The 20,610-nt window shown below is 41.9% G+C and overlaps 1 long non-coding RNA gene across 1 annotated transcript in view; it reads right to left on the reverse strand.

Moving 5' to 3' along the window:
- Positions 1 to 5,123, reverse strand: part of LOC109319612 — a 14,685-nt gene extending 9,562 nt beyond the window's left edge. The window contains exon 1 of the long non-coding RNA XR_002103558.1: positions 5,114 to 5,123. This is a non-coding gene — a long non-coding RNA (uncharacterized LOC109319612). The remainder of the gene's footprint in view (positions 1 to 5,113) is intronic.
- Between the last annotated feature and the right edge of the window lie 15,487 nt (positions 5,124 to 20,610).

Below are 20,610 nucleotides of genomic sequence, written 5' to 3' on the forward strand. Positions count from 1 at the left end.
GTTAGATGAACATCTTGCTGGGGTCGTTTGACCCCAGTATTCTTTCCTGCCATGGCAGGGGGTCGGACTAGATGATTTGCTCAGGTCTCTTCCAACCCTAGAAACTATGAAACTAACTATAGGTGATTCATATATATATGAATCATATATATAAAAATGAAACATGGCACCCCATTCAAACCCACTGATTTCAGGCCTGTTTTACCAACAGACTGTGAAGCACAGTTGGATGTTTCAAGAGAAAAGTGCCATATTATTATATAATATGTTGTTGTTGTCATTATTATGTCATTATTATGGTTAATGCTATTGCAGAAAGATAGAAAGGTACAGTAGGAATGCATTTACTTAGCTAATTACCTGCTTCTAAAGAACAGGGCAAGCTTCAAACAAGTATTCACTATTTAAAAGAGGGTTTTCAAAGTGAGATGAAAATTTCATGGACTTCAGTTGAATATCACTTATTTCAGAGTTCACCAAAGCACCTGCATAGTTAAGCTGAAATGGATTAAGTTGATCTTCTTTTTCCATTATTTGATTTTTCCTTATTCTTGCTAGAAGTGTCACATGAATGAAAAATGTCATTCTTGGAGAGCTTTCATTATACCAGAAAGCCTGATTAAAAAGTAAAAAACAGCTGGGATACATATTTTATAAGCTTCTATAACAAAAAGCTTTTTGAAAGTACAACTGTCAGTCGGTATTTCTCTTACTACTATAAGTTTTCCTTGCTCTAGGGTCATCCAGTGTCTTTAAGTGGCAGGAGTTTTAGCACCTTAATTTAAATTTACCAATAGTGCCTTCTCCTTGTCATTACAAAATTCTTTAAGTCTCTTCCCCCACCCCCCCCAAATAAGGGGATTTCTTTGTTTCCCTTTTCCTCCCCTCAGATTCAGCCCTTTTCCTCCCCTCAGATTCAGCTTGTATTGATAGCCAATTCTGTGACCCCTTGAAATATCAAATACCATTGCAGGATTGTGGCATGAGATTATTCTGTCATTTGGCTGAAACTTAATTTTATTTTTTGTTGTTGATTATTTAGATTAATGGTCTGATCGCTCTCTCTCTCTTTTCTTTCTTTCACCTGAACTATACTGAGCATGACCTTCATATTTAAGATGGTAAAACAAAGAAGAATGTTGCTGGACTTCAGAGGGCACTGTATGCCCAAACCAAAAAATCTGTACTAGCAGACTACCTTGAAAGCAATAGGCTCCTGGAATAATTATCTGAGTAGAAAATATTCCACCCATAAGAGAAGAAAGATGACCCTTCTGGTAAAGAACCTGAACTTGGCTTCAGGAAATTAAGTTTATTTCCTGGTCTTTCTGGTAGATTACTTGTATGATTTAGGGCAAGAAATTTTTTCTTGATGACAACACTTCCTGTCACCTGCTCCTGTCTCTTAGAATTATTTGGGGCAAGAACTCTCTCTTATACAATGGATACACTATCTTCAAGGTATTTTGTAATAATAACAATAGGATAGTATAATGACTGTATATAATGAAGTAATTGGGATCTGGCATAATCTGCTAGATCCCTGTAGGTGCAGCTACTTCAGATGCTTTACTGCACATTAGATTAATCTAATGCACAGTAAAGCATCACCATCTACATGTGCACAGCAATTACTGTGCACTAAATTAGTTTAATGCACTGTTTGCTAGTACAAATACTTACAAGTACTAGAAAATGGAACATTAACTAATGCACCAAAGTGCATGTGTAGACCCTGACTGGGAACAAATTGCTCCCAGCCAGCCCAGGCAGTAGAGGGTCACAGCTGCTGCTTGGCTAAGTTCCAAAATCTTCAGGGTAGGGAGAACTGTCCCAGCAGTCAAGGTAGCTGCCTCCCAGCTGCATTGAAATTGGGACAGGTTCCAGACTCTGTGCAGCTGGTAGTCAGCTTTCCCCAAAGCCAGGACAGCTTCCGTCAACCAGGGGAGATCAGGACTGGCCCCTGTGCCCCCTGCCAGACCAGGGCTGGCACCCAGGTGAGTGTGGGGCTCACCCTGTCTGAAGCAGGAGGCAGAGCAGGTTGGGAGCAGCTGTGGACTGAACTGCTCCTTCCAGCAGCAAATTAGATTCCAAGGGACTCACATTCAGATGCATGTCAAGGCATAGTTTAATGTGCCTGAATTTTCTGCACATAAATTCAGGTGCATTAAATGCATATGTAGATGTGTCCATAATATTCTGTTCCTGAAAGCAGAGTACACAGCATAGTGAAAAATATATTATTTGGGTGAGAAATGCATTGATATGTAGTCTTTTAATTGCTAGTGAACCCTATTAAACTAAAGGGGAGGCAGTTAACTCTTCCAAAATAGGATATGTCCAATAAGACTTCTATTGAAACTTTCTTCGATACAGAATGACTGCAAAACATCAGCACTATGATCATGAAGCAGTCAAAGATACTAGATTCATACTATGCCACATTGCCTTTTTAATTTTCACATGATAATTATAATTGTTCCCTTCACAACTAGAAAATTGAGAAGCTGGATCAAGTTAGAAATATGAATTCTGTATCTTTTGGCATCTCTCAGTAAATAGGCCCACTGGTTAGTTTGTGGAGAATCTTCAAATCTCTTGAAAAGAAAGCAAGGTTACATTATTACATTATAAGGTGATGTTACATGCCAGAAATGGATTATATGTTATGTTGCTGAGCTTTCTATTAAGCACTTCATTTTTAATATGGGAAACATTGTCAGATGTTATTAGCTTTTTCCTCATATTTTTGGATATAAGCATTTCAGCTTGGAAGCTCTGCTGTTGAAAATACTTTTGCTGTAGATGCTGTTCCCAAATTATATTTTCCTTTTGTTTTAGGTTAACCACAGGTTGTTTTTACCATGTGAAAGCTGATAAAATTAAACAGGAGTAATTCGGGACACGCAAGCCTACTGCAAACAACCTCTACCTTCTTTGAGTGGACGCCTGTCTCTCATAACTGTGGCTGAAGATCCTGAATGTCAAGATCCACATGTCACTGCTGTTTAGCAGCTCCAAGAAGTTCATTGCTGGTATGCCATGGCAGGAACACTGGCAGCAAGCTCTATACTCATTATTGACAATATTACTGCTTTCTAGTTTATGGCCTCCTCTCACAGACTCTTATGGAGAACTTTCCTCATTAAATTGTCCCACTGAACACATTCTGAAGCAAAAAGAGTGGGAATAGATAGTAACGCTAGGAGGGATGTGTAAAAGATAAAATGAGGTAGCATTGAAGGATGGGGTGGATGTACAGAATTCCACCCAAATGTCAAGTGAAAGAGGAAAACCTTGCAAATCAGGGCCTATAGAGGTTGATAGAAGAAGAGAGTTTGGTGTTTTTTTCACCTATTTAAAAAAAAAAATCTATTTTAATGTCACATGTAAATAAATGTATATTTGGTTACTGTGCATGCATTTTCTTGGAAAAAAGTGTGTTCAAAAGGTTTTCTGATTAGTTTATAAGGGGCAAAAGGCACCTGGGAATGGATGAGGGAAAGAAAAAGGGATTTGTGTGAAAACTATACTTTACATGCAAGAAGCCATAACAAGCCACGTATGAATAGGCTACTGAAATTTGTAGGGAACAGATAAGATAGGCTATAGCAGCAACCAAACTTACATGAGCAATGGGAATCATGGACAACAAGTCCTTCTTTAGGTACATAGGGAACAGGAGGAAAACATATGGGAGTGTGGGGCCATTACCGAACAATTCACGAGAGCTGGTTACTGGTACCCAGGCAAAAGCTGAACACTTGAATGACTACTTTGCCTTGCTTTTTTACCAGACTGAGGAGAAAACCACACCAGGTAGAGTACAGAATGAACACAGTAGAAATAATCACCTTCCTACTATTGCCGTAGAATTGGTGCATGACCAATTTAAAAATAAGACATAGACAAGTTAACAGGACTGGATGATCTTCATCCAAGAGTGCTGAAGGTGCTGCCCAAAGTCATTGTAGAAACCCTGGTGAAACCCTTCCACAACTCATGGCACTCTGGAGAAGTCCCCGAGGACTAGAAGAGGGCCAATGTTGTGCCCGTCCACAAGCAGGGCAGGAGGGAGGACCTGAGTGACGCTAGGCCAATAAGCTTAACATCCATCTTAGGGAAAATCCTAGAAGAGTTCATCAAGGAGTTTATCTGGGATAAGCTAGCAGAAGGTAAGATTCTGAATGACAGCCAGCATGGCTTCATTGCAGGCAGCTCTTGCCTTACCAACCTCACCTCCTTCTATGACCAGGTAACTTGCCAACTGGACACTAGAGAGCAGGTTGACAGTGTATACCTTGACTCCTAAAAGGCCTTTGATCTAGTATCCCATGATGTTCTCATTAGAAAATTGGAGGATTGTGGGCTTAACTCTGAGACAGTCAGGTGGGTGAGAAACTGGATGCAGGATAGGACCCAGAGAGTCATAATGAATGGATCCATTATCTTGGTGAGAAGGGGGAAGCGGTGTCCTGCAGGGGTCAGTGCTCAGTCCAGTACTTTTCAACATCTTTATTAATGATTTGAATGTGGGGGTGAAGAGCTCACTGAAAAAGTTCATGGATGAAACCATGGTCATGCTTGAATATAGGCTACAGATACAGGTGGATTTAGACAGGCTAGCAAGTTCAGCAAATTGGAACCTGATGAAGTTCAATATTGAGAAATATAAAATGCTTTACCATAGGATGAGCAACCCACACCACACCTACAGGCTCGGTGGCACCAAACTGACTAGCATCATGAATGAAAGGGACCTGGGGGTAATATTAGATCACAATATGAACATGAGCCAGCAATGTGATGCTGTAGTCAGTAACACAAATAATACTCTGGCATGCATCTCCAGCAAAATGAAGGAGGTGATTCTTTCACTTTACTCAGCACTGGTGAGACTTGCAGCTGGAGTACTGTGTCCAGTTCTGAGCACTGCACTTGAACAAGGACATGGACAAGATGGAGAGAGTCCAAAGAAGAGACACCCATTTGATCAGAGTCTTACACAGCAAGCCATATGAGGAAAGGCTGAGGGATCTGGGACTCATCAGCCTGAGGAAAAGAAGTCTGAGAGGGGACCTGATAGCAGCTTACCACGACACTATGGGAGTACATCAAGGGCTCAGTGAGCAACTGTTCAGCAGGACACTCAAAGGGAAAACCAGGAGTAATAGCCACAAAATCCTGGAATACTGATTCAGGCTCAACATTAGGAAAAACTTCTTCACAGTCAGGGTGTCCAGACCATGGAATAAGCTCCCTGCAGAAGTGATGCAATTACCTACCCTGGAAATCTTCAAGAGAAGACTAGACTTGTGGCTATTACTTGCTGGGGTCATCTGACCCCCCATTATATTTTCTTCTTGGTGCAGGGGGCTAGACCCAATGACCTCCCAAGGTTCCTTCTGGCCTTACAATCTGAAGCTATGAACTAAACAGCCTGTTACTAGCCTATATTAATAGTGTATTTCTACTATACTTACTGAGGTCAATAGAAATTTTTACAGTAACTTCAGTAAACTTTATATAGTGGCCTTGGTACAAAATTATTGATGGTCTCTTATACAAGACATTCACTGTGGAATTGCCTAATTAGCTCACCACTAAATGTCTTGGCATCTACATGTGCATCCCTATTAGGCTGCAGGAAACTAGTTAACTCTACTAACTAGTTAACTCTACTAACCTGAGCCACTTGCAAATACAAGCACTATCCTACTGCAGAGTTTTATATGTAATATAATATATAATATATAAAAATATATAATATATATAACAAATATAATATGTATACACACACACTCACCAATTCACACACACACAACCCACCCACACATACACACAGGTAAGTTTCTAACTTGGATGTTACTTAAGGTAGACTGGGGCTGGAAACTGAGGCAGACAACCGAGCTATTGGGGTGGGGGCAGATAAGTGGTGGCAAGAAGGAGACAGCCAGGAAAGATACTTAGACAGAAACCTGGTTGCTCAGCAGAAAAGACAGAGGGGATAAGACAGTGGCAAAGAAACAGGCAGTTTGGAGGCAGAGAGGAGCTCAGGACAGGTGTTGGAGGTGGTGATGAGCCAGAAGCAAGAGAGGGAGAAATGAAACAAAAGTTAGAGGGGCAAGAAGCAGAGATTGGAGCAGAGCCAAACCACAGTAAAGCAAAACCCAACTTAGGGGTCCAAATAACAATTTTATTACACAGACAACACACTACACAGCCCCATGAAGTTAGTAGTTCACACACACACACAAGCACTCACAATGGCAGCAGGAGAAAGAGACTCAGTGGAAGGGCTGGAGTCCAGGTAGGGAAAAGAAGCAGAGTCCAAGTTCTTGGTTGAAGGGGGGTGGGGTGGGGAGGGGGTGATAGCTATCTATCCAGGTGGAAAGGGGTCCTTGTCCAGTAGGTGTTGTCCAGAGGGGGGTCACCGGCAGGGCCTCTGGGTGAATAGGTGGTGTGGCATGGTGCTGGTCCACATGGAGAGGGCATCCCACTGGGTCTGTCTTCACTGTCCCTTTTTATAAGGCAGACCTTGTGTGACCCTAGTGACAGGAGGCATGCCCAGGCAAGGATCAGCTCCTGGTGTACTGAGCTTGTGTGCTCCATACAGGGATGTGCAGTTTCGGGTGTCTGTAATGGTGGGGTACAATGGTAGAGTTGCTGGTTCTGCAGAGTTTTTTGTCTTTCAAATGCTGGGCTCTTGTTTCTGTTCCTCGGTGAGGGCCTTGGTTCCTGAATGAATCAATGCAAGGTGATGGACCATTCATTACAGGCCATTCAGTAGAGGCTGTTACCATTGTATTTCAATCATTCCCAATCACTCTCATTCATCCGGGAACCAATTTACATGCCAGGGGTACGTGACTCATACAGCTGCAACACAGAGGATGCCTGGGCAGAAGACACAAGATGGAGACTTGACGTACAAAATGGAAACTTGACATTCTTTGGTTCACTTACAAACACAGGCCTAAACCATACAATATCCATATGAAACAATAAAAATCAATTCGAAAATGATACTAATACAATATACAACAGTAAGAATCAATAGAAACCTAATAATAATACAACATAAAACAGTGGATAGCCAAAACGAAAAACTTGTTACCAAAATAAAAATGTTAAAGCTTATCCTAAGTCTGAGCTTGCTTATGCTTGCCTATAGGGAATAGAGAGGGAGAGAAAGAAAAGCCAGAAATAATTGGGGAAGGGAATGTATAGCTAGCATATATATGTATTAAAAAAAGAAAAACAGGGGGTTTTGCTGCAGAAGCACCCTCATACCCCAGACAGCTCCTCCACAGGATATTTAGCAAGGTTGGAGCAACCTCAGGCTGGCAGGTTGACCTCTGGGTGATCCCACCAGCTGGGGCTGCTTCAATCAGGCTCAACTTGCTGTGGTCCCATGCGCACATCTACATGCAGCACGCAGGAGCAAAAAAACTTGAATGTGATATGTCCCGGAGTGTATTGCTGACATTAATATGCATGTGTAGATGCACCCTTAGTGTAATTGTCATGAAGCAAACACCAGACACATGTTAGAAAGTAAGATAAGGTAGAAGTAGCTTTAAAAAAAATTATTTGACTCATTCAGACAAAAGCAGAAGTATTCATATGGGTTTTTGGTTGTAGCTGTGTTGGTATAAGGACATAGGTAGGCAAGGTTCTTTAAATCGATGTGATATCTTTTATTGGACCAACTGAGTAGGTGGAAAAGGTTCTTAGCAAGCTTTCAGGTACAGTCACCCTTTTTCAGGCATAGGAAGTCTCTGCTGTTCTGAGACTCCAAGGTATCACATCTAGTCAATGAACCTTGCCTGAAAAGTGTTTGTATTTAATTTTGAATACTAGCTTAAAATAGGAATCTAGTCCTAAGCAGAGTTCTGTGCCTTTAGATTTTAACCCCAACTAACCCTAACCTCTGTAAGATAACCATACTTTAAATGTACATGTTTTTTATTGGCTCAAAATCTACTGACATAAGTAATACCTAAAAGCATGCAAATCAGCAACACTTTTCCTCCATGGGTATTTACACAGTATATAGAGAAACTGGTAAATGCATGGCAAGGGCAGAAAGACAGACTAGCCCCTAATATGACCCTGTTCATCTAGTTTTCCATAATTCAATACAACAGTCAAACTGGAGCCTCTCAAAATGGTCTTCATTGACTTTGAAGCAATTTATTAAGTTTTTCTTTGAGTCACAAGATTAGAGAGCTTTAAAAATCAGTTTTAAAAAGCTTGCTTACCAATAGCTTTGTGCTATGCTCATACAGAAATGCTTGTAAAAAAAAGTCTTCTTGCTATACCAAATATTGCTAGTGGTCATTGTCAAGCACTTTAGGACTTTTATTCATTAAAATATTTTAATAGAATTCCAAATAATTATTTTTAAGTGTGTATTTAGGGCACCACTGATAAATGGTAAACAATAAATTAACTGAAAAAGGTAATGTATGTCAAACATTGCAAATAAATTGCATGTTTCATTGACAGTAATTACCAGTTATGACATGAAAATGGAGTATCACATATTATTCTAATAGATGAGTTCCATTGCCAGGAATACACCAAGGATAAGAAGCAGAATGGTTCTGGAGTATTTCCTTTAGGCAGAAAGGCCTTTTTAAAAGTAGAACAAACTGATTCACAAAACTATGCTGAAGATTAATGATATTTATAAACCATTTAATCAAACCACAGCCATTGTTGGGCCCTGATGATGGTTCTTGGACACTCACTCTCATGTGAAGAAAAGGGCATTTGCTTCCACTAGTTCTGTTCTCTGAACCCCTAGAAAGTTTCTGCTTGCAGTAGGGAAAAAATAGGGGTTAGAAGAGTGGTGAAGTGGTTGCGTACTTGTACAAATATCTTTCTCCAAAACACTTGCAATATTTGCTCGATAGAAATAAGAGGGACTTCTCTGTCCTTATTTACATTAAGTTCCAGATCCTGAAATCTATGAAATCTATGAAATCTATGAATTCTGCAATAGCTTCAGTGGTGCTACTCTGGTGCGATCTGAAATAGTTAAGATCACACCAGAGTAGCACCACTGAAGCTACACCAGAAGAGCTGAAACTTAGTGTAAATAGGGGCACAGAAATCTCCCAATAGATATTAGAAACCCTGAGAAGCATCTAGTTAAAATTGTTCTGTTTTTCTACTATCAAAACTTTTGTAACCTCCTAATATAGAAATAAAACAGGTGATTTATCATAGTGCAAAAATTCCTGTCCATGAAGGAAATTTAAAAGATGTCCTCAAGGACCTTCCAGTGTTTGGTGGGTTATAGACACCAATACCATTATGGAGTCACTTGATTTAAAAAGAAGGTTGAAAACCATAAAATGCCTGTGTTATCTTCTTCTTTCCTTTTCCCTTCCTCCCTCTTCCCCTCTGACAGAAACAAACATGGAAATTGATTTGTCTGAATCTGTGTTTATCAGGACAAATTCTGGCTCGAGACACCCTTAAATAACTGCTTATACATGTTGGGATGAAAACAAAGGCACAATATATTGTGGTAATCAGCAGCTTTGTGCTTAGTCCAGTACCTTCAGTGTACACACACACACACACACACACACACACACACACACACACACACACACACACACACACACTGTATTTACTCAAATATAAAGTAAGATTCCCCCCCACCAATTAGCAGGGGTAAAAAGGGCTTCTTGTCATATATTTACAAGGAAGCCACATTAAATACACTGTCCATCATTAAACTGCTGCTAAACCATTATATGCTCAGCAATAGACGCCAGCTACGAAGTTGATTGCATGCAGCCAATACTGAGCATGACTACAGAACACATGGCTCATATTGGGCATACATACTGATGGGACCCTTTTGGGGGGTGAGGGGGAGAGGGGCTGTAAAAAAAGCAGGCAGTTACTAGGAGGGAATGAGCATTTGGCCTGGAGGTACTTCAGTACCAAGCCAGCCCGGGGAAAGCCAGAGCTAACTCTGATACTTTCCCTTTGGTGCCAAAATGCTTACTCTTAGCCAAAAGGCTGAGATGCTCATGGGAACCTAGCAATTTTTTTTTTCAAGAAATTTTTCATGTTCCAAGCCAAATCAAGGCCAAATCTGAGAGTCAGTCCGTAAGTGGCTCTACAACCAGGAAACATCCTCTACCCCCACCAGGGGCTTCAGATACTTCCAAAGTCTTTTGGCAGGCATCCTACCAGAGGCTTGGGGTTTGGATGCCCCCAAGTTTCACCTGCCTTCAGCCATATGGCTACAGGTGCAAGCTAGGAAAGAACCTCCCATTTTCATAAAGTGGACTTTAAGCCCCAACACCTCAGCAAGTACTAAACTACACCAGAAGAACAGTTATCTTTAAAGTATGCCAGAAGAACAGTTATCTCTAGGAACGCTTAAGGAAAACTGCCTTCATGGACCCAGGTGCATGCTGTTTCCCCTACCAGGTAAGTAAGCTAGTACAAGTTTTTTGTTTTTTATTTTATTTTTTGCACCGGTCCTGGAAGCACTGGAATACCAGGTCAATGCATGGAGTGGATGGAGCATGCTCTGGTTCCACCACCCAATACCAAAAAGAATCTGCTCAATATAGAGCAGAATGCAGGGAGAGGCTGCAGGGCCTGCCCGGCGTAAGCTAGTACAAGTGCTACATCAGACCAGCACAGCCTACCTGACTACGATATATGGTAGGGCCCATTGCACTCATTCCCCCTCAGTGCCAACTGTTTTTAAGTCACAATGAACTACTACATTGAATACATTTAAGCTTCCTCTTTACTCCTATAGCTGAGTTGCCTTTCTTTCCCATTTCCAATGACTCCTGTTTCATCAGCAGCCTTAAAAGTCTGGCAAACATCATGAAACAGTTCACCCAGAATCCCTCTGTTGCCCCCTCTTTTATCCTGTTGCATAAGATTAGTGTAGTTCTGCCCTTCATGAGGTGGAGAAGACCAGATTACTCTGTGTCTCATCTATATATACGTTTGTGGGGTAGCCCAGGACTTGTGACAAAAACATCTGATTCCAGTCATGAGGGGTGGGCTAATTAGCACATGGATCCTTTGCGAATGGTACCTGGAGTGCACACACATACTGAGCAGTGCTGATCTATGGCTTGAAACACCATTGACTCTGCTGGGTCCCAGGCCAATGAATTGACATATATCATAGTGTATAAGTTAAGGTTTGAAGCCAAAATATTTACCCTTAAACTTCCACCTTGACTTATACACCATATCAATACTTCAGCCAGATCCCATGCTAGTGCCTTGCTGCATGGGGAGACAGCATGCTGGCATCTAGGGGCTTCCCTGGCACTGACTGAGGCCAGGCCAGTCTCCTGCCTCACTCCAACTCCTACCTGGAGCCAGGCTAGGTGCCCAAAACCTGTGCCCATTGAGTCTGGCCCGGAGACAATTACCCAGGGCCCAGTGGCTGTCCTGCAGGGCAATCTTTCCCATGGGCTGAGCCACCACCTGATGGTGTGGGAACCACAGTGTCACCACCCACTACCAGCAGCACCAAGGCACAGAGCAGCAGCAGTGAGTGGTGCTTGCTGGGAGGGAACCATTCATACCCCACCATGCTGAGCTCAGCTTTGTGCCCACTTGGATGCAGCTCATGGGCTTGAGCCACAGCAGTGGGGTCAACTTATACACTGGATCTATGAAAATCCTAATCTTTTTTATCAGAAATATGGGGTTAATTTATACACCATGTTGGCTTGTACACTGTAAAATATGTTATATGGCAAAACATGAGCCTTTTGTCTTTGGAGTAACAACATGTTTGGAGTAATGTAATTGTTTCTTGGTCAGCAGACATACAGGCTGGGTAAATTGAAAATATATACACTGTTCCATAACATGAGCTAGGCTTGCCACATTAGAACCAGCTCACAGTGATCAGTGGCAGAACACTTGGGATTTCCATGTTTGGTAGACAGACCAAATTAACAGGCTGGAGCATGCCCAATTTAAGACACTGGTAAATACCAAATTAAGATATGTGCATGTGATGGGATTGGGAAACAAAGGAATATTCTGACAGGACAGAACGTGGACAGTATGATGACCACAGGGGAATCAGTCAATGATGCCTAAAGATGAAGAGTCATCAGAGGAGGTAAAGAATAAAAAAACAAGAATTTCAGAGAAGAAAAGGGTCCCTGAGGAGAGATCCTCAAGCCATCAAGGACACTGGGCACACCACCAGCCTGTCTCACCCACTAGGGCTGAGCACCATTTAATTTCAACTTCAGTTTTGCCATTTTGGAGGGACAGTGTTTCATTTTGCTGTTTTGAAGCACTGTTCCATTTCATTTAGTTGAAACTGTTTCACTGTTTCAGTGTGTTTTGAAATTTTGCTATAATGTGAAATCATGAAGAAGCCTATAACTTTGTCATTTCTTGCTCAATTTGAATGAAAATTGCAGGGATGGTAGCCCCTTCTGGGGGTACAAAGTCTGCCAAGTTTCAGGGAGAAAGGTGCAGTTGTTTCTGTGAAAGTGCACCTCAAACTGTTCAAAGCAAAACTTGTAACATTTCTCAGTGGCTGTCATCCTGCATGCAGATCCAGGGGCTTGCTCCCCCTGGGAGGAGACTGACACAGCCTCACAGCCCTCCCATGGGGTGCAGGTTCCTGGATCTGTATGTGCGGTGACAGCAGGGTGGTGCTGCCAGCTGAGGCTAGCACCAGCACTGGGTTCTTCCCAGCACTGGGTATGGGCTGCACCAAGCAGACTTGGGTGCTGGTGCTGGCCCCAGCTGGCAGCAGCAGCATGTTGTCATATGCATGCTCTGCAGCCAGTGAGTGCAAAGCTTTAAAAAAAATAAAAATAAATCCCCACACTCATTGGCTCTGGCAACGGCAATCGAGGTTTCTGGGCACTTGTGGCAAAGCCCACTAGTGCAGCATGGGGCAGTGGAGGGCAGTGGGGATTGGGGCCCTGGCTGGAATCCATGCAGCAGCTGCACCATTGTGCAGGTGTGGAGCTGGAGCAGATTTACCTGTCAGCCAGAGCTCCTGGTTCAATTCCCCAGCTCTCTGAGTTTTTCCTGTGGGGCTCGGCTCCTGGATCTGCATGTGTGGTTTCAGAAGGCTGCTGCTGCCAGCTAGGGAAATAGCCCAAAGTCACCTCCATCCCCGGCTGGCAGCAGCAGCCTGCTGTCATCCCACATCATCCAGGGGTTCATGCCCCCTAGGAAGAGCTGGGGGAAGCAATCAGAGAGCTTGGGGAAAAATGATTGGGGAGCTGGGGAATCAAACTGGGATCTGAGGGAATGTTCAGGGACCTCAAAATTCCCCCAGCCCCCACTTGATTTCCACAGCTTTCTGATCTGTGCTCAGGGTTTCGGTAGGCTGCTGCTGCAGGCTGGAGCCTGCAGTGGCAACCTGCTGAAAACCCTGCATGCAGATCAGAGACCTGTGCCCCCTCCAGGAAGAGCTGGGGAATCAAACTGGGAGCTAGGTGTCAATATCAGGGCTGCCCTTTCCCCTCCCCCTCCCAAGTTTCTGTTTAGCTGCAAGCAAGCCCAGCTTCAGAACATTTCAAGTGCCTTTGTTTTGTTTTGAAGCTGTTTCAAAGCCTTTTGTTTCATTTCAATTTTGCTGTTTTGAGCTCAAAATGATTTGAAACAGCTTCAAAATGAAACACCTTTTCAAATTTCACACAGCCCTATCACCCACCCCTTTTGAGAGAGGGGTGCGGGGGGGGCTTGCCCCTCGACCTCCAGGATGCTGACATCTGACATTCAAGGAAGAACCACAGGGTGAACCTTGCATACTGGCTAGACATACCTTTCCCCTGTGAACAACACTAGGACTGGTAGATATAGGATTGGGGGAAGGGAGAGACATATTTTGTTTGCCTTTCCTGCATTATTTTCATCTGCTATCACTGTGTATCAATGAAATTTGCTTATTATTGAATGGGGAAGTTGTGGTCTGTCTGAGGGTTTGGATCTTCCCAGGACAAGGTATCTGGGTTATAAATCCAGTGCCAAGAGGCATGTGAGAAAAAAGATAGCTTATACCTCCTTTGGTACTCTACATGCTTCTGAGGAGCTCCCCATAAACATATTGATGCTGTTTGAAGGAGGTTTGACTGAGGATGATCCTGCCATGTGCTGCGAATTAGACAAGAAACCTTCTGAAAAGAAAAGTCCAGCCCTACTTTTCTGTGTTTTTTATAATTTTATCCTCCTAATCTTTCATTAAAATTCTCCTTTGCTGTAGTACCTACCGAAAAACCTTGACAATGTTCAAGTGTGGATGTGCCAAGATTGCCTGTCACAGTGATCAATACTATCAGACTGTTTCTTATGATCACTTATTGTCAGGATCTATCTGTTGCATTTTGTCCTAAACAATGAGCTCTCTGTGGCAAAGACTATCTTTTTGTTCTATGTTTGTACACTCTTCAGCATAGTAGGGTCCTTCTCCAGGGCCAGGATCCTAGGCATTATATTAAACTGTTGCTAATGAATCACTCTACAGTTTGCCTTCTGTTAATATAATTTGTCCCAATCTTAAATTGTGGTCAATATCACCTTTAACCCCAAAATAAATTAGTTAAAAAAGTAACTGTCAAAATGAGAAGCCGTGTAAATAGTGATGAGCTCAAGAAGCAAAGGTTTGTGTTATATTCAAAAGAAAAGCTTCAAAAGGTAGGTTTTATCCAGAATGGAATCAGAAAACATGAAAGTTGCATGTCATTTAATTCTTAAAAATGACCTGAACAGATGTCAAAATGTTTAAGCAGCAGCATGACAACCCTTGGGTGTTCACCCTTGAAAGTATGACATGTAAACCAGAGAGATATTAAAGTGTGTGAAATAAAACTCAGTTGCATGATTTTGTAGGGAAACAGACGTCTATATACATAAACTGTACTACACAGTTGAATGCTGGACTTGATTTGCTCTTGATGAATCCACACTGACTGTTCCTAATCACCAGGGATCCTAGTTTTCTCTGATTAAAAAATCCCAAAGAAATTTTTGTATTCAAAATGTGATTTTTTGGATTTAAAAAAGTAACCCAAAATACACATTTGTCAATGATTAAATGAAACATCACTATATTATAGATAGATAGATAGATAGATAGATAGATAGATAGATAGATAGAAGGACTGTGCACAGCTTGAGTCCTTGATTCAACTTGGTAGTGATTCAGCCTGAATCAGATGCCGAAGCTCTTAATCCTAATCAGAAGACCCTTTAATCTCTCCAAAACAAATCAGAACCCTTTGAATTGATTCAGGGAAATTCAGAAAGATTTGGTGATTCAGACACAGACACAGCTTTAAATGTTTTTTCTACATACCTCAAGGTACCAGGCAGCTCTTGAATGCTGCAATGGTGGGACAGATGGAGCATCCCACAGGAGTGTGGGGGGCTCCCCAGTGCACTCAGCTGCAGACCCAGAAGTAGACCAGAAGCACTTCCAGTCCACTTCTGCGGTCCCCCTGGCTCAGCGACTGGTGCCTCCTGGGTCTGGGGGGCTATCTGGGGTCCCCCCATGGATGACTGCCAAGCTGGGGGAGTTGCAGGGGGAGCCCCAGTACACTCAGTGGCAGACCCAGAACTCAACCAGAAGTAGTTCCAGTCCACTTCTGGGTTCGCTGCTAAGCATGCGGGGGCCACCTCTTGTGCTCCTGTGGGATACTCTATCCACCCCAGCATTGCAGCATTCATGAGCCGGGCCTGGTACCTTGAGGTATGTAGAAAAAAACATTTAAAGCTGTGTTTATGGCCAAATCTCTGATTCTCTGAATCAGCATTGAATCCACAGATTTGGCTGAATTGAATTGGGGACAGTGATCCAAATCAACAAATTGAATCACTGTCTCCGATTCCGGCCGAATCCAAATAAAATTGAATAGAGCTTGTTTTGCACACCCCTCATAGATAGATATAACATCCTTCAACTACTATATATATAGTAGTAGGGACGGGGAGGCGGCAGGGAAGGAGGAAGGGAGGTTGAGTGGGCCTGGGTGGGTGGGAGGAGGTGAAACAAGGGGGGTCATGGTGGCAGCTGTTGTCAGGGCCAGGTGGCAGGGAAGGAAGGAAGGGAGGGAAGTGGGGAAAGATGGTGGTGCCCCCACACGACCCAGCCCTGACAACAGCTGGCTGGGAGAGGAAGGGGGCAGGGAGGGAGGGAGGGGAGCAGGGATGGGAGGGGAGGCAGGGGGAAGTTGTGAATTGGAGGCAGGCAGGGGGAGAAGCCCCTGCACTGGAGGCTGGAGGAGAAAGCAGTGGGAATTTTTACATGGCTGGCCCTGAAGGGTGAGTGGAGGGTAAGGGGGGGGCATGTAAAGAACTCCTTGAAATCCCTCAATCAGCTAGTGTGTGTGCCTGTGTATATATATGAATATAAAAATATATAAATATAAATAAATATAAATATATATATATATTTTTAGAGCTGCACCAATACATTGGTCTGATATTGGATCAGTACTGATATAAAGAAAATTGCCTATCTTGCATATAGGCCCAAATCTGAGGTGGCTGCAGTTTCGTCCCAGTACCATTGGAGCCTGCTCCACGCCCAGTCACCAGCAAGAAAAGCCCTGCACAGTGCTAGCTCCAGCTCCACCCCACAGCTGCAGCCCACTTGTGCCATGCAGATCCAGGGCCCCCCCCATGCCCTACCCTCCTGGGGCACAAGCAGTTATGGGAGATGCTCCCACCTCATGAGCTGCACCTCTGTTCCATGACCCCCTCCACCCTGGTTGGGCAGCACCTAACCCTGCCCCCTCCCACACTGTGGGGTGTATTGATCTGCCCCCGCATGTCCCTTTCCTCCCCACCCTTCCACTACATTGGACTTACCTGTGGCAGCTGTACTGGATATTGAATTTGCATTGACTGATATGCCTCCTTAAATATCAGCTATCATATAGGACCCCAAAATCTCTATTGGTACACCCTTAATATATACACATATACGCATATAGTCGTGTTTCATTTAATCATGGAAAAACATGGATTTGGGGTTACTTTTTTAAATCCAAAAATTGGGGACCGTTTTTAATCAGAGAAAATCAGAATCCCTGCTAAATCACCACTTTCTCCTCCAAGTATTTTGAAATGAATTTCTTGGGGATCTGCTCCATGATTTTTCTAGGATCTGAGGTGAAGCTGACTGGTCTGCAGTTCCCTGGGTCCTCCTTTTCCTCTTTCTGGAATATGGGCACTATGTTTGCCCTTTTCCAATCATCCAGGACATCTCCTGATACCCATGAGTTTTCAAACAAGATCACCAGGAGCTCTGCAATCACTCCCTTTTCTGTTCCCTCCCTTTCCACTCCCCAGCCAAGTGTCCTGTGGTGTGGCATAACCATGTGAAATTGTCCCATCATCCAACAGCTAAACTTCAGGTAGCCAATTAGGAAAGTTATGCTCTGTGGCTCATCTGTATAGTTTAACCCAGGTCTGCCCAACTAGTGGCCAATGGGCCTTAATGCTAAACCTGTCTCACTGCTGTGCAGTGGAAGTCTACATGTAACTGGCACTATCCACATAAGGGGGGCTGACAATGCCAAAGGAGTTGCAAGGAGATACCTGCCACCAATGCTGCTGAGGGCAGGGGGCCACCTCTGCAGCATGATGCTTGTTCAGTGTATAGCTAATGGACTTCATTTACAGCCCCCCAGTGGTAATGAAGCCCTGGTCTACCCTATAGTGTCAATAATTGTAGTCTGAATAAATAGTGATACAAAGTGAAATAAATTCTTGTAGCTTCATCTTGTGCTTGGATTTAAACCACACCACAGAATTATATAGCATTTAAAATATGAACAATGTGTATCATACTGCTGCTCCCTCCACCTCTATTCCAGTGAAACTAATCAACAAAAAGTTTTTTTTATAGCTGCTGTCTTATTTTTAAATAATTTGATTGCTATAATTAAGACATTTTGATTAATTGATACAAACCACATTTATGGTATTATTTTAGTAGAGATAATTGATTTTTTTTCAATTTATTTCCTAAGGAGAAAAATTACAGCCTTAATTACTTTTTGTTAAACATTTTATACATTATTTCAGTCATTCTTACTGAAAGTTAATTAACAAAGTTAATTGTTCTAAATATCTCATAGCTGTGGCATTCCATTTATGAATTTGATCTAATTAGAGTATTTACCATCTTTGATCATTGGTGTCAATCATCTCCTTCCAATAGCCTATGAGTTCAACACAGTCTAGTATTTGGAACCAATACCCTGTAATGAGCTTGAAAGCTTCCATTTAAAACGAAAGACAATTATAGATATTAACATATTCAGTATAAGAATTGTGTGAGATAAAATACTTACTGATATAATTACTTCACCTGATTTTGGGACAAATTTTCTGTTTCTTTAGTACAAACCTTGTAGCTGATTTTGCCAGCAAGGCTATATTTACTCATACACAATTCTTGATTTCAATCACACTTTCAGGCGGTGGAAATCACCAAAGATGACAGTTACCCAGTGCAAACTGGAATGATTGAGATCATTCTAAATCCAACTGTATACTTCTTTTCCCATGAAAGTTGTGCACAAGTCAATGGGACTATGGATGCAAGTAAGACAGGACTCATGGTGAGTAAGCATGGGAAAGTTTTATGAATGGTACCAATAGAAAAAATGTACTTTTTTTTTCCTAAAAAAGAACAGTGGGAAAATGAAACCAGAACTCTTTCTGATAAGTTAATCATATTTGTAACAGCCTTTTTTTCTTTTTTAATGTGCCAGTTCTTTTGCTTTTTTCTGTAGGGGCAACAGATCTGAATGACTACAAAAAAGGGGAAATTTAAATATTTGAGGTTGAGATTAGTGTTTAAAATAACATGAATCCTATTATCATGGGCAATCGAGCTGGTTGAAAAATATTATATATTTTTATATTAAAAAGCCGAACAAAGATAAAATGCATCCAATTAATGGGAAAGTATTCACTGTGTAGTCCAGAAAATATGGCATCAAGAGATGGTATCAGCTGACCTTGGCAGTGTGCTTCGCATATTTAGTAACTTTGTGGTTACAAATATACCTTATTTCTAGTTTGAATGTGTGTAACTTTGCTTTCAGCCACTGGTTATTTGTATGCTTTCTTTGCATTTCAGCATACCTTCCCCTATCACTAGACACTGTGCCTCCTTCAACAGTAGTCAGAATTATAAGTAGTAAAATAGTGCTTTGATTGGGCCAACAGTAAAGAAGACCCATGTGTATTAAATACTAGTACAGGACCTTCAAGCACTATCATAAGATTCTAATTAAAAAGTGTTGACCTTTTTGAATGAAGGACAACTAAATGCATTGCTTAACCATGAACTTCCTGGAAAACACTAAATGACAAATCCAACTTAATACAGCTAAAAGACTGCACAATTTCCTTAGAAAATAAAGACTAAGGAAGGCTGAGAGCTCCTAAAGGGGGTGAGACAGAGAGAATCCATGCATATAGTATAAAAGCTAAAATATAATGTTATAGATGGATACAGATTAGAGGCAAAAGATTTAATATTTGACCTGAATAGAGAAAGTAACATTCAGAATTTAACTACAATTCATTTTAGGAAGAGTGATTCCTACAGTTTGGACAGAAAGGTGATGAATGGTATAAAGGAGATTAGAATTGAGAGTTTGGAGGAATCTGCATACAGACTACAAAGTAAGTGTGCATATGTATAGAGAAGATGAGATAAAAAGGGAAACTAAGCTGCACGTCATAATTGCCTAAAAGTCAGTTTCTGTCAAAGCAGCTTCCCAAATAGATGAGAAATGTTTGAGCAGTTTTTGTTTCTTTAAGAACCACATGGGTCCAATGAATACAACAAAGTCATTTTAATCTCCAGTGGATTGTCACAGGTTTTCCTTTTCAGATCAAGTTATTTCTGTTTCTTGTCATTCAGATGTTGAGGTACATATTCAGGATATTAGGAGTAAAATAATATTTAGATTTTTAAAAATTATTGAACTGTGACAGTAGGCTTCATTGAAACGTCAAATGAAGAAAGTGGTCAGGACTAATGGCTAAAGCAGGGGATAGGACTCAGGAGACACAGTTTTATTGCTAGCCTGCTGCGCAACTTAAGAGAAATCATTTCATTTTTCTCTGCCTCTGTTTGCCCATCTGTGAAACAGAGGTAATGAAAGATGCTGACCTGTTTGAATACCTCTTTGAAAAAATCTTTGATAGCTCTTGATGAAAAGACCTAGTTGATGAAGACGAGAATGAAGAATCATTTTGAAGAACAAACAGGGCAAGTCCTGGGGTATATTCAGGGGTCAAAAAGAAAAAAAAAGCTGCAGGGGAAACCCCACCCCCCACACTCACGGGCAGCGTGCACTAGGGGTGTTTGGAGCAGGCAGTATTCAATTCAGGTTCAGCCCGATTTGGGGGACAATGATTCGATTAGCTGATTCAGGTCACTGTCCTGATTTGACTTGGCTGAATCTGATTCTGATTCAGCCATAGACACAGCTTTATATGTTTTTTCTATATACTTTGAGGTATCAGGTGTTACCAGATTTGCCCATTACTTTGGGGTGTGCTCATTTATTAGGGATACATTTCTAGGGTCTTGGT

The sequence above is a fragment of the Crocodylus porosus genome, unplaced genomic scaffold (genome assembly GCF_001723895.1).
Source record: "Crocodylus porosus isolate Cpor-Errol unplaced genomic scaffold, CroPor_comp1, whole genome shotgun sequence".
NCBI lineage: Eukaryota > Metazoa > Chordata > Crocodylia > Crocodylidae > Crocodylus > Crocodylus porosus.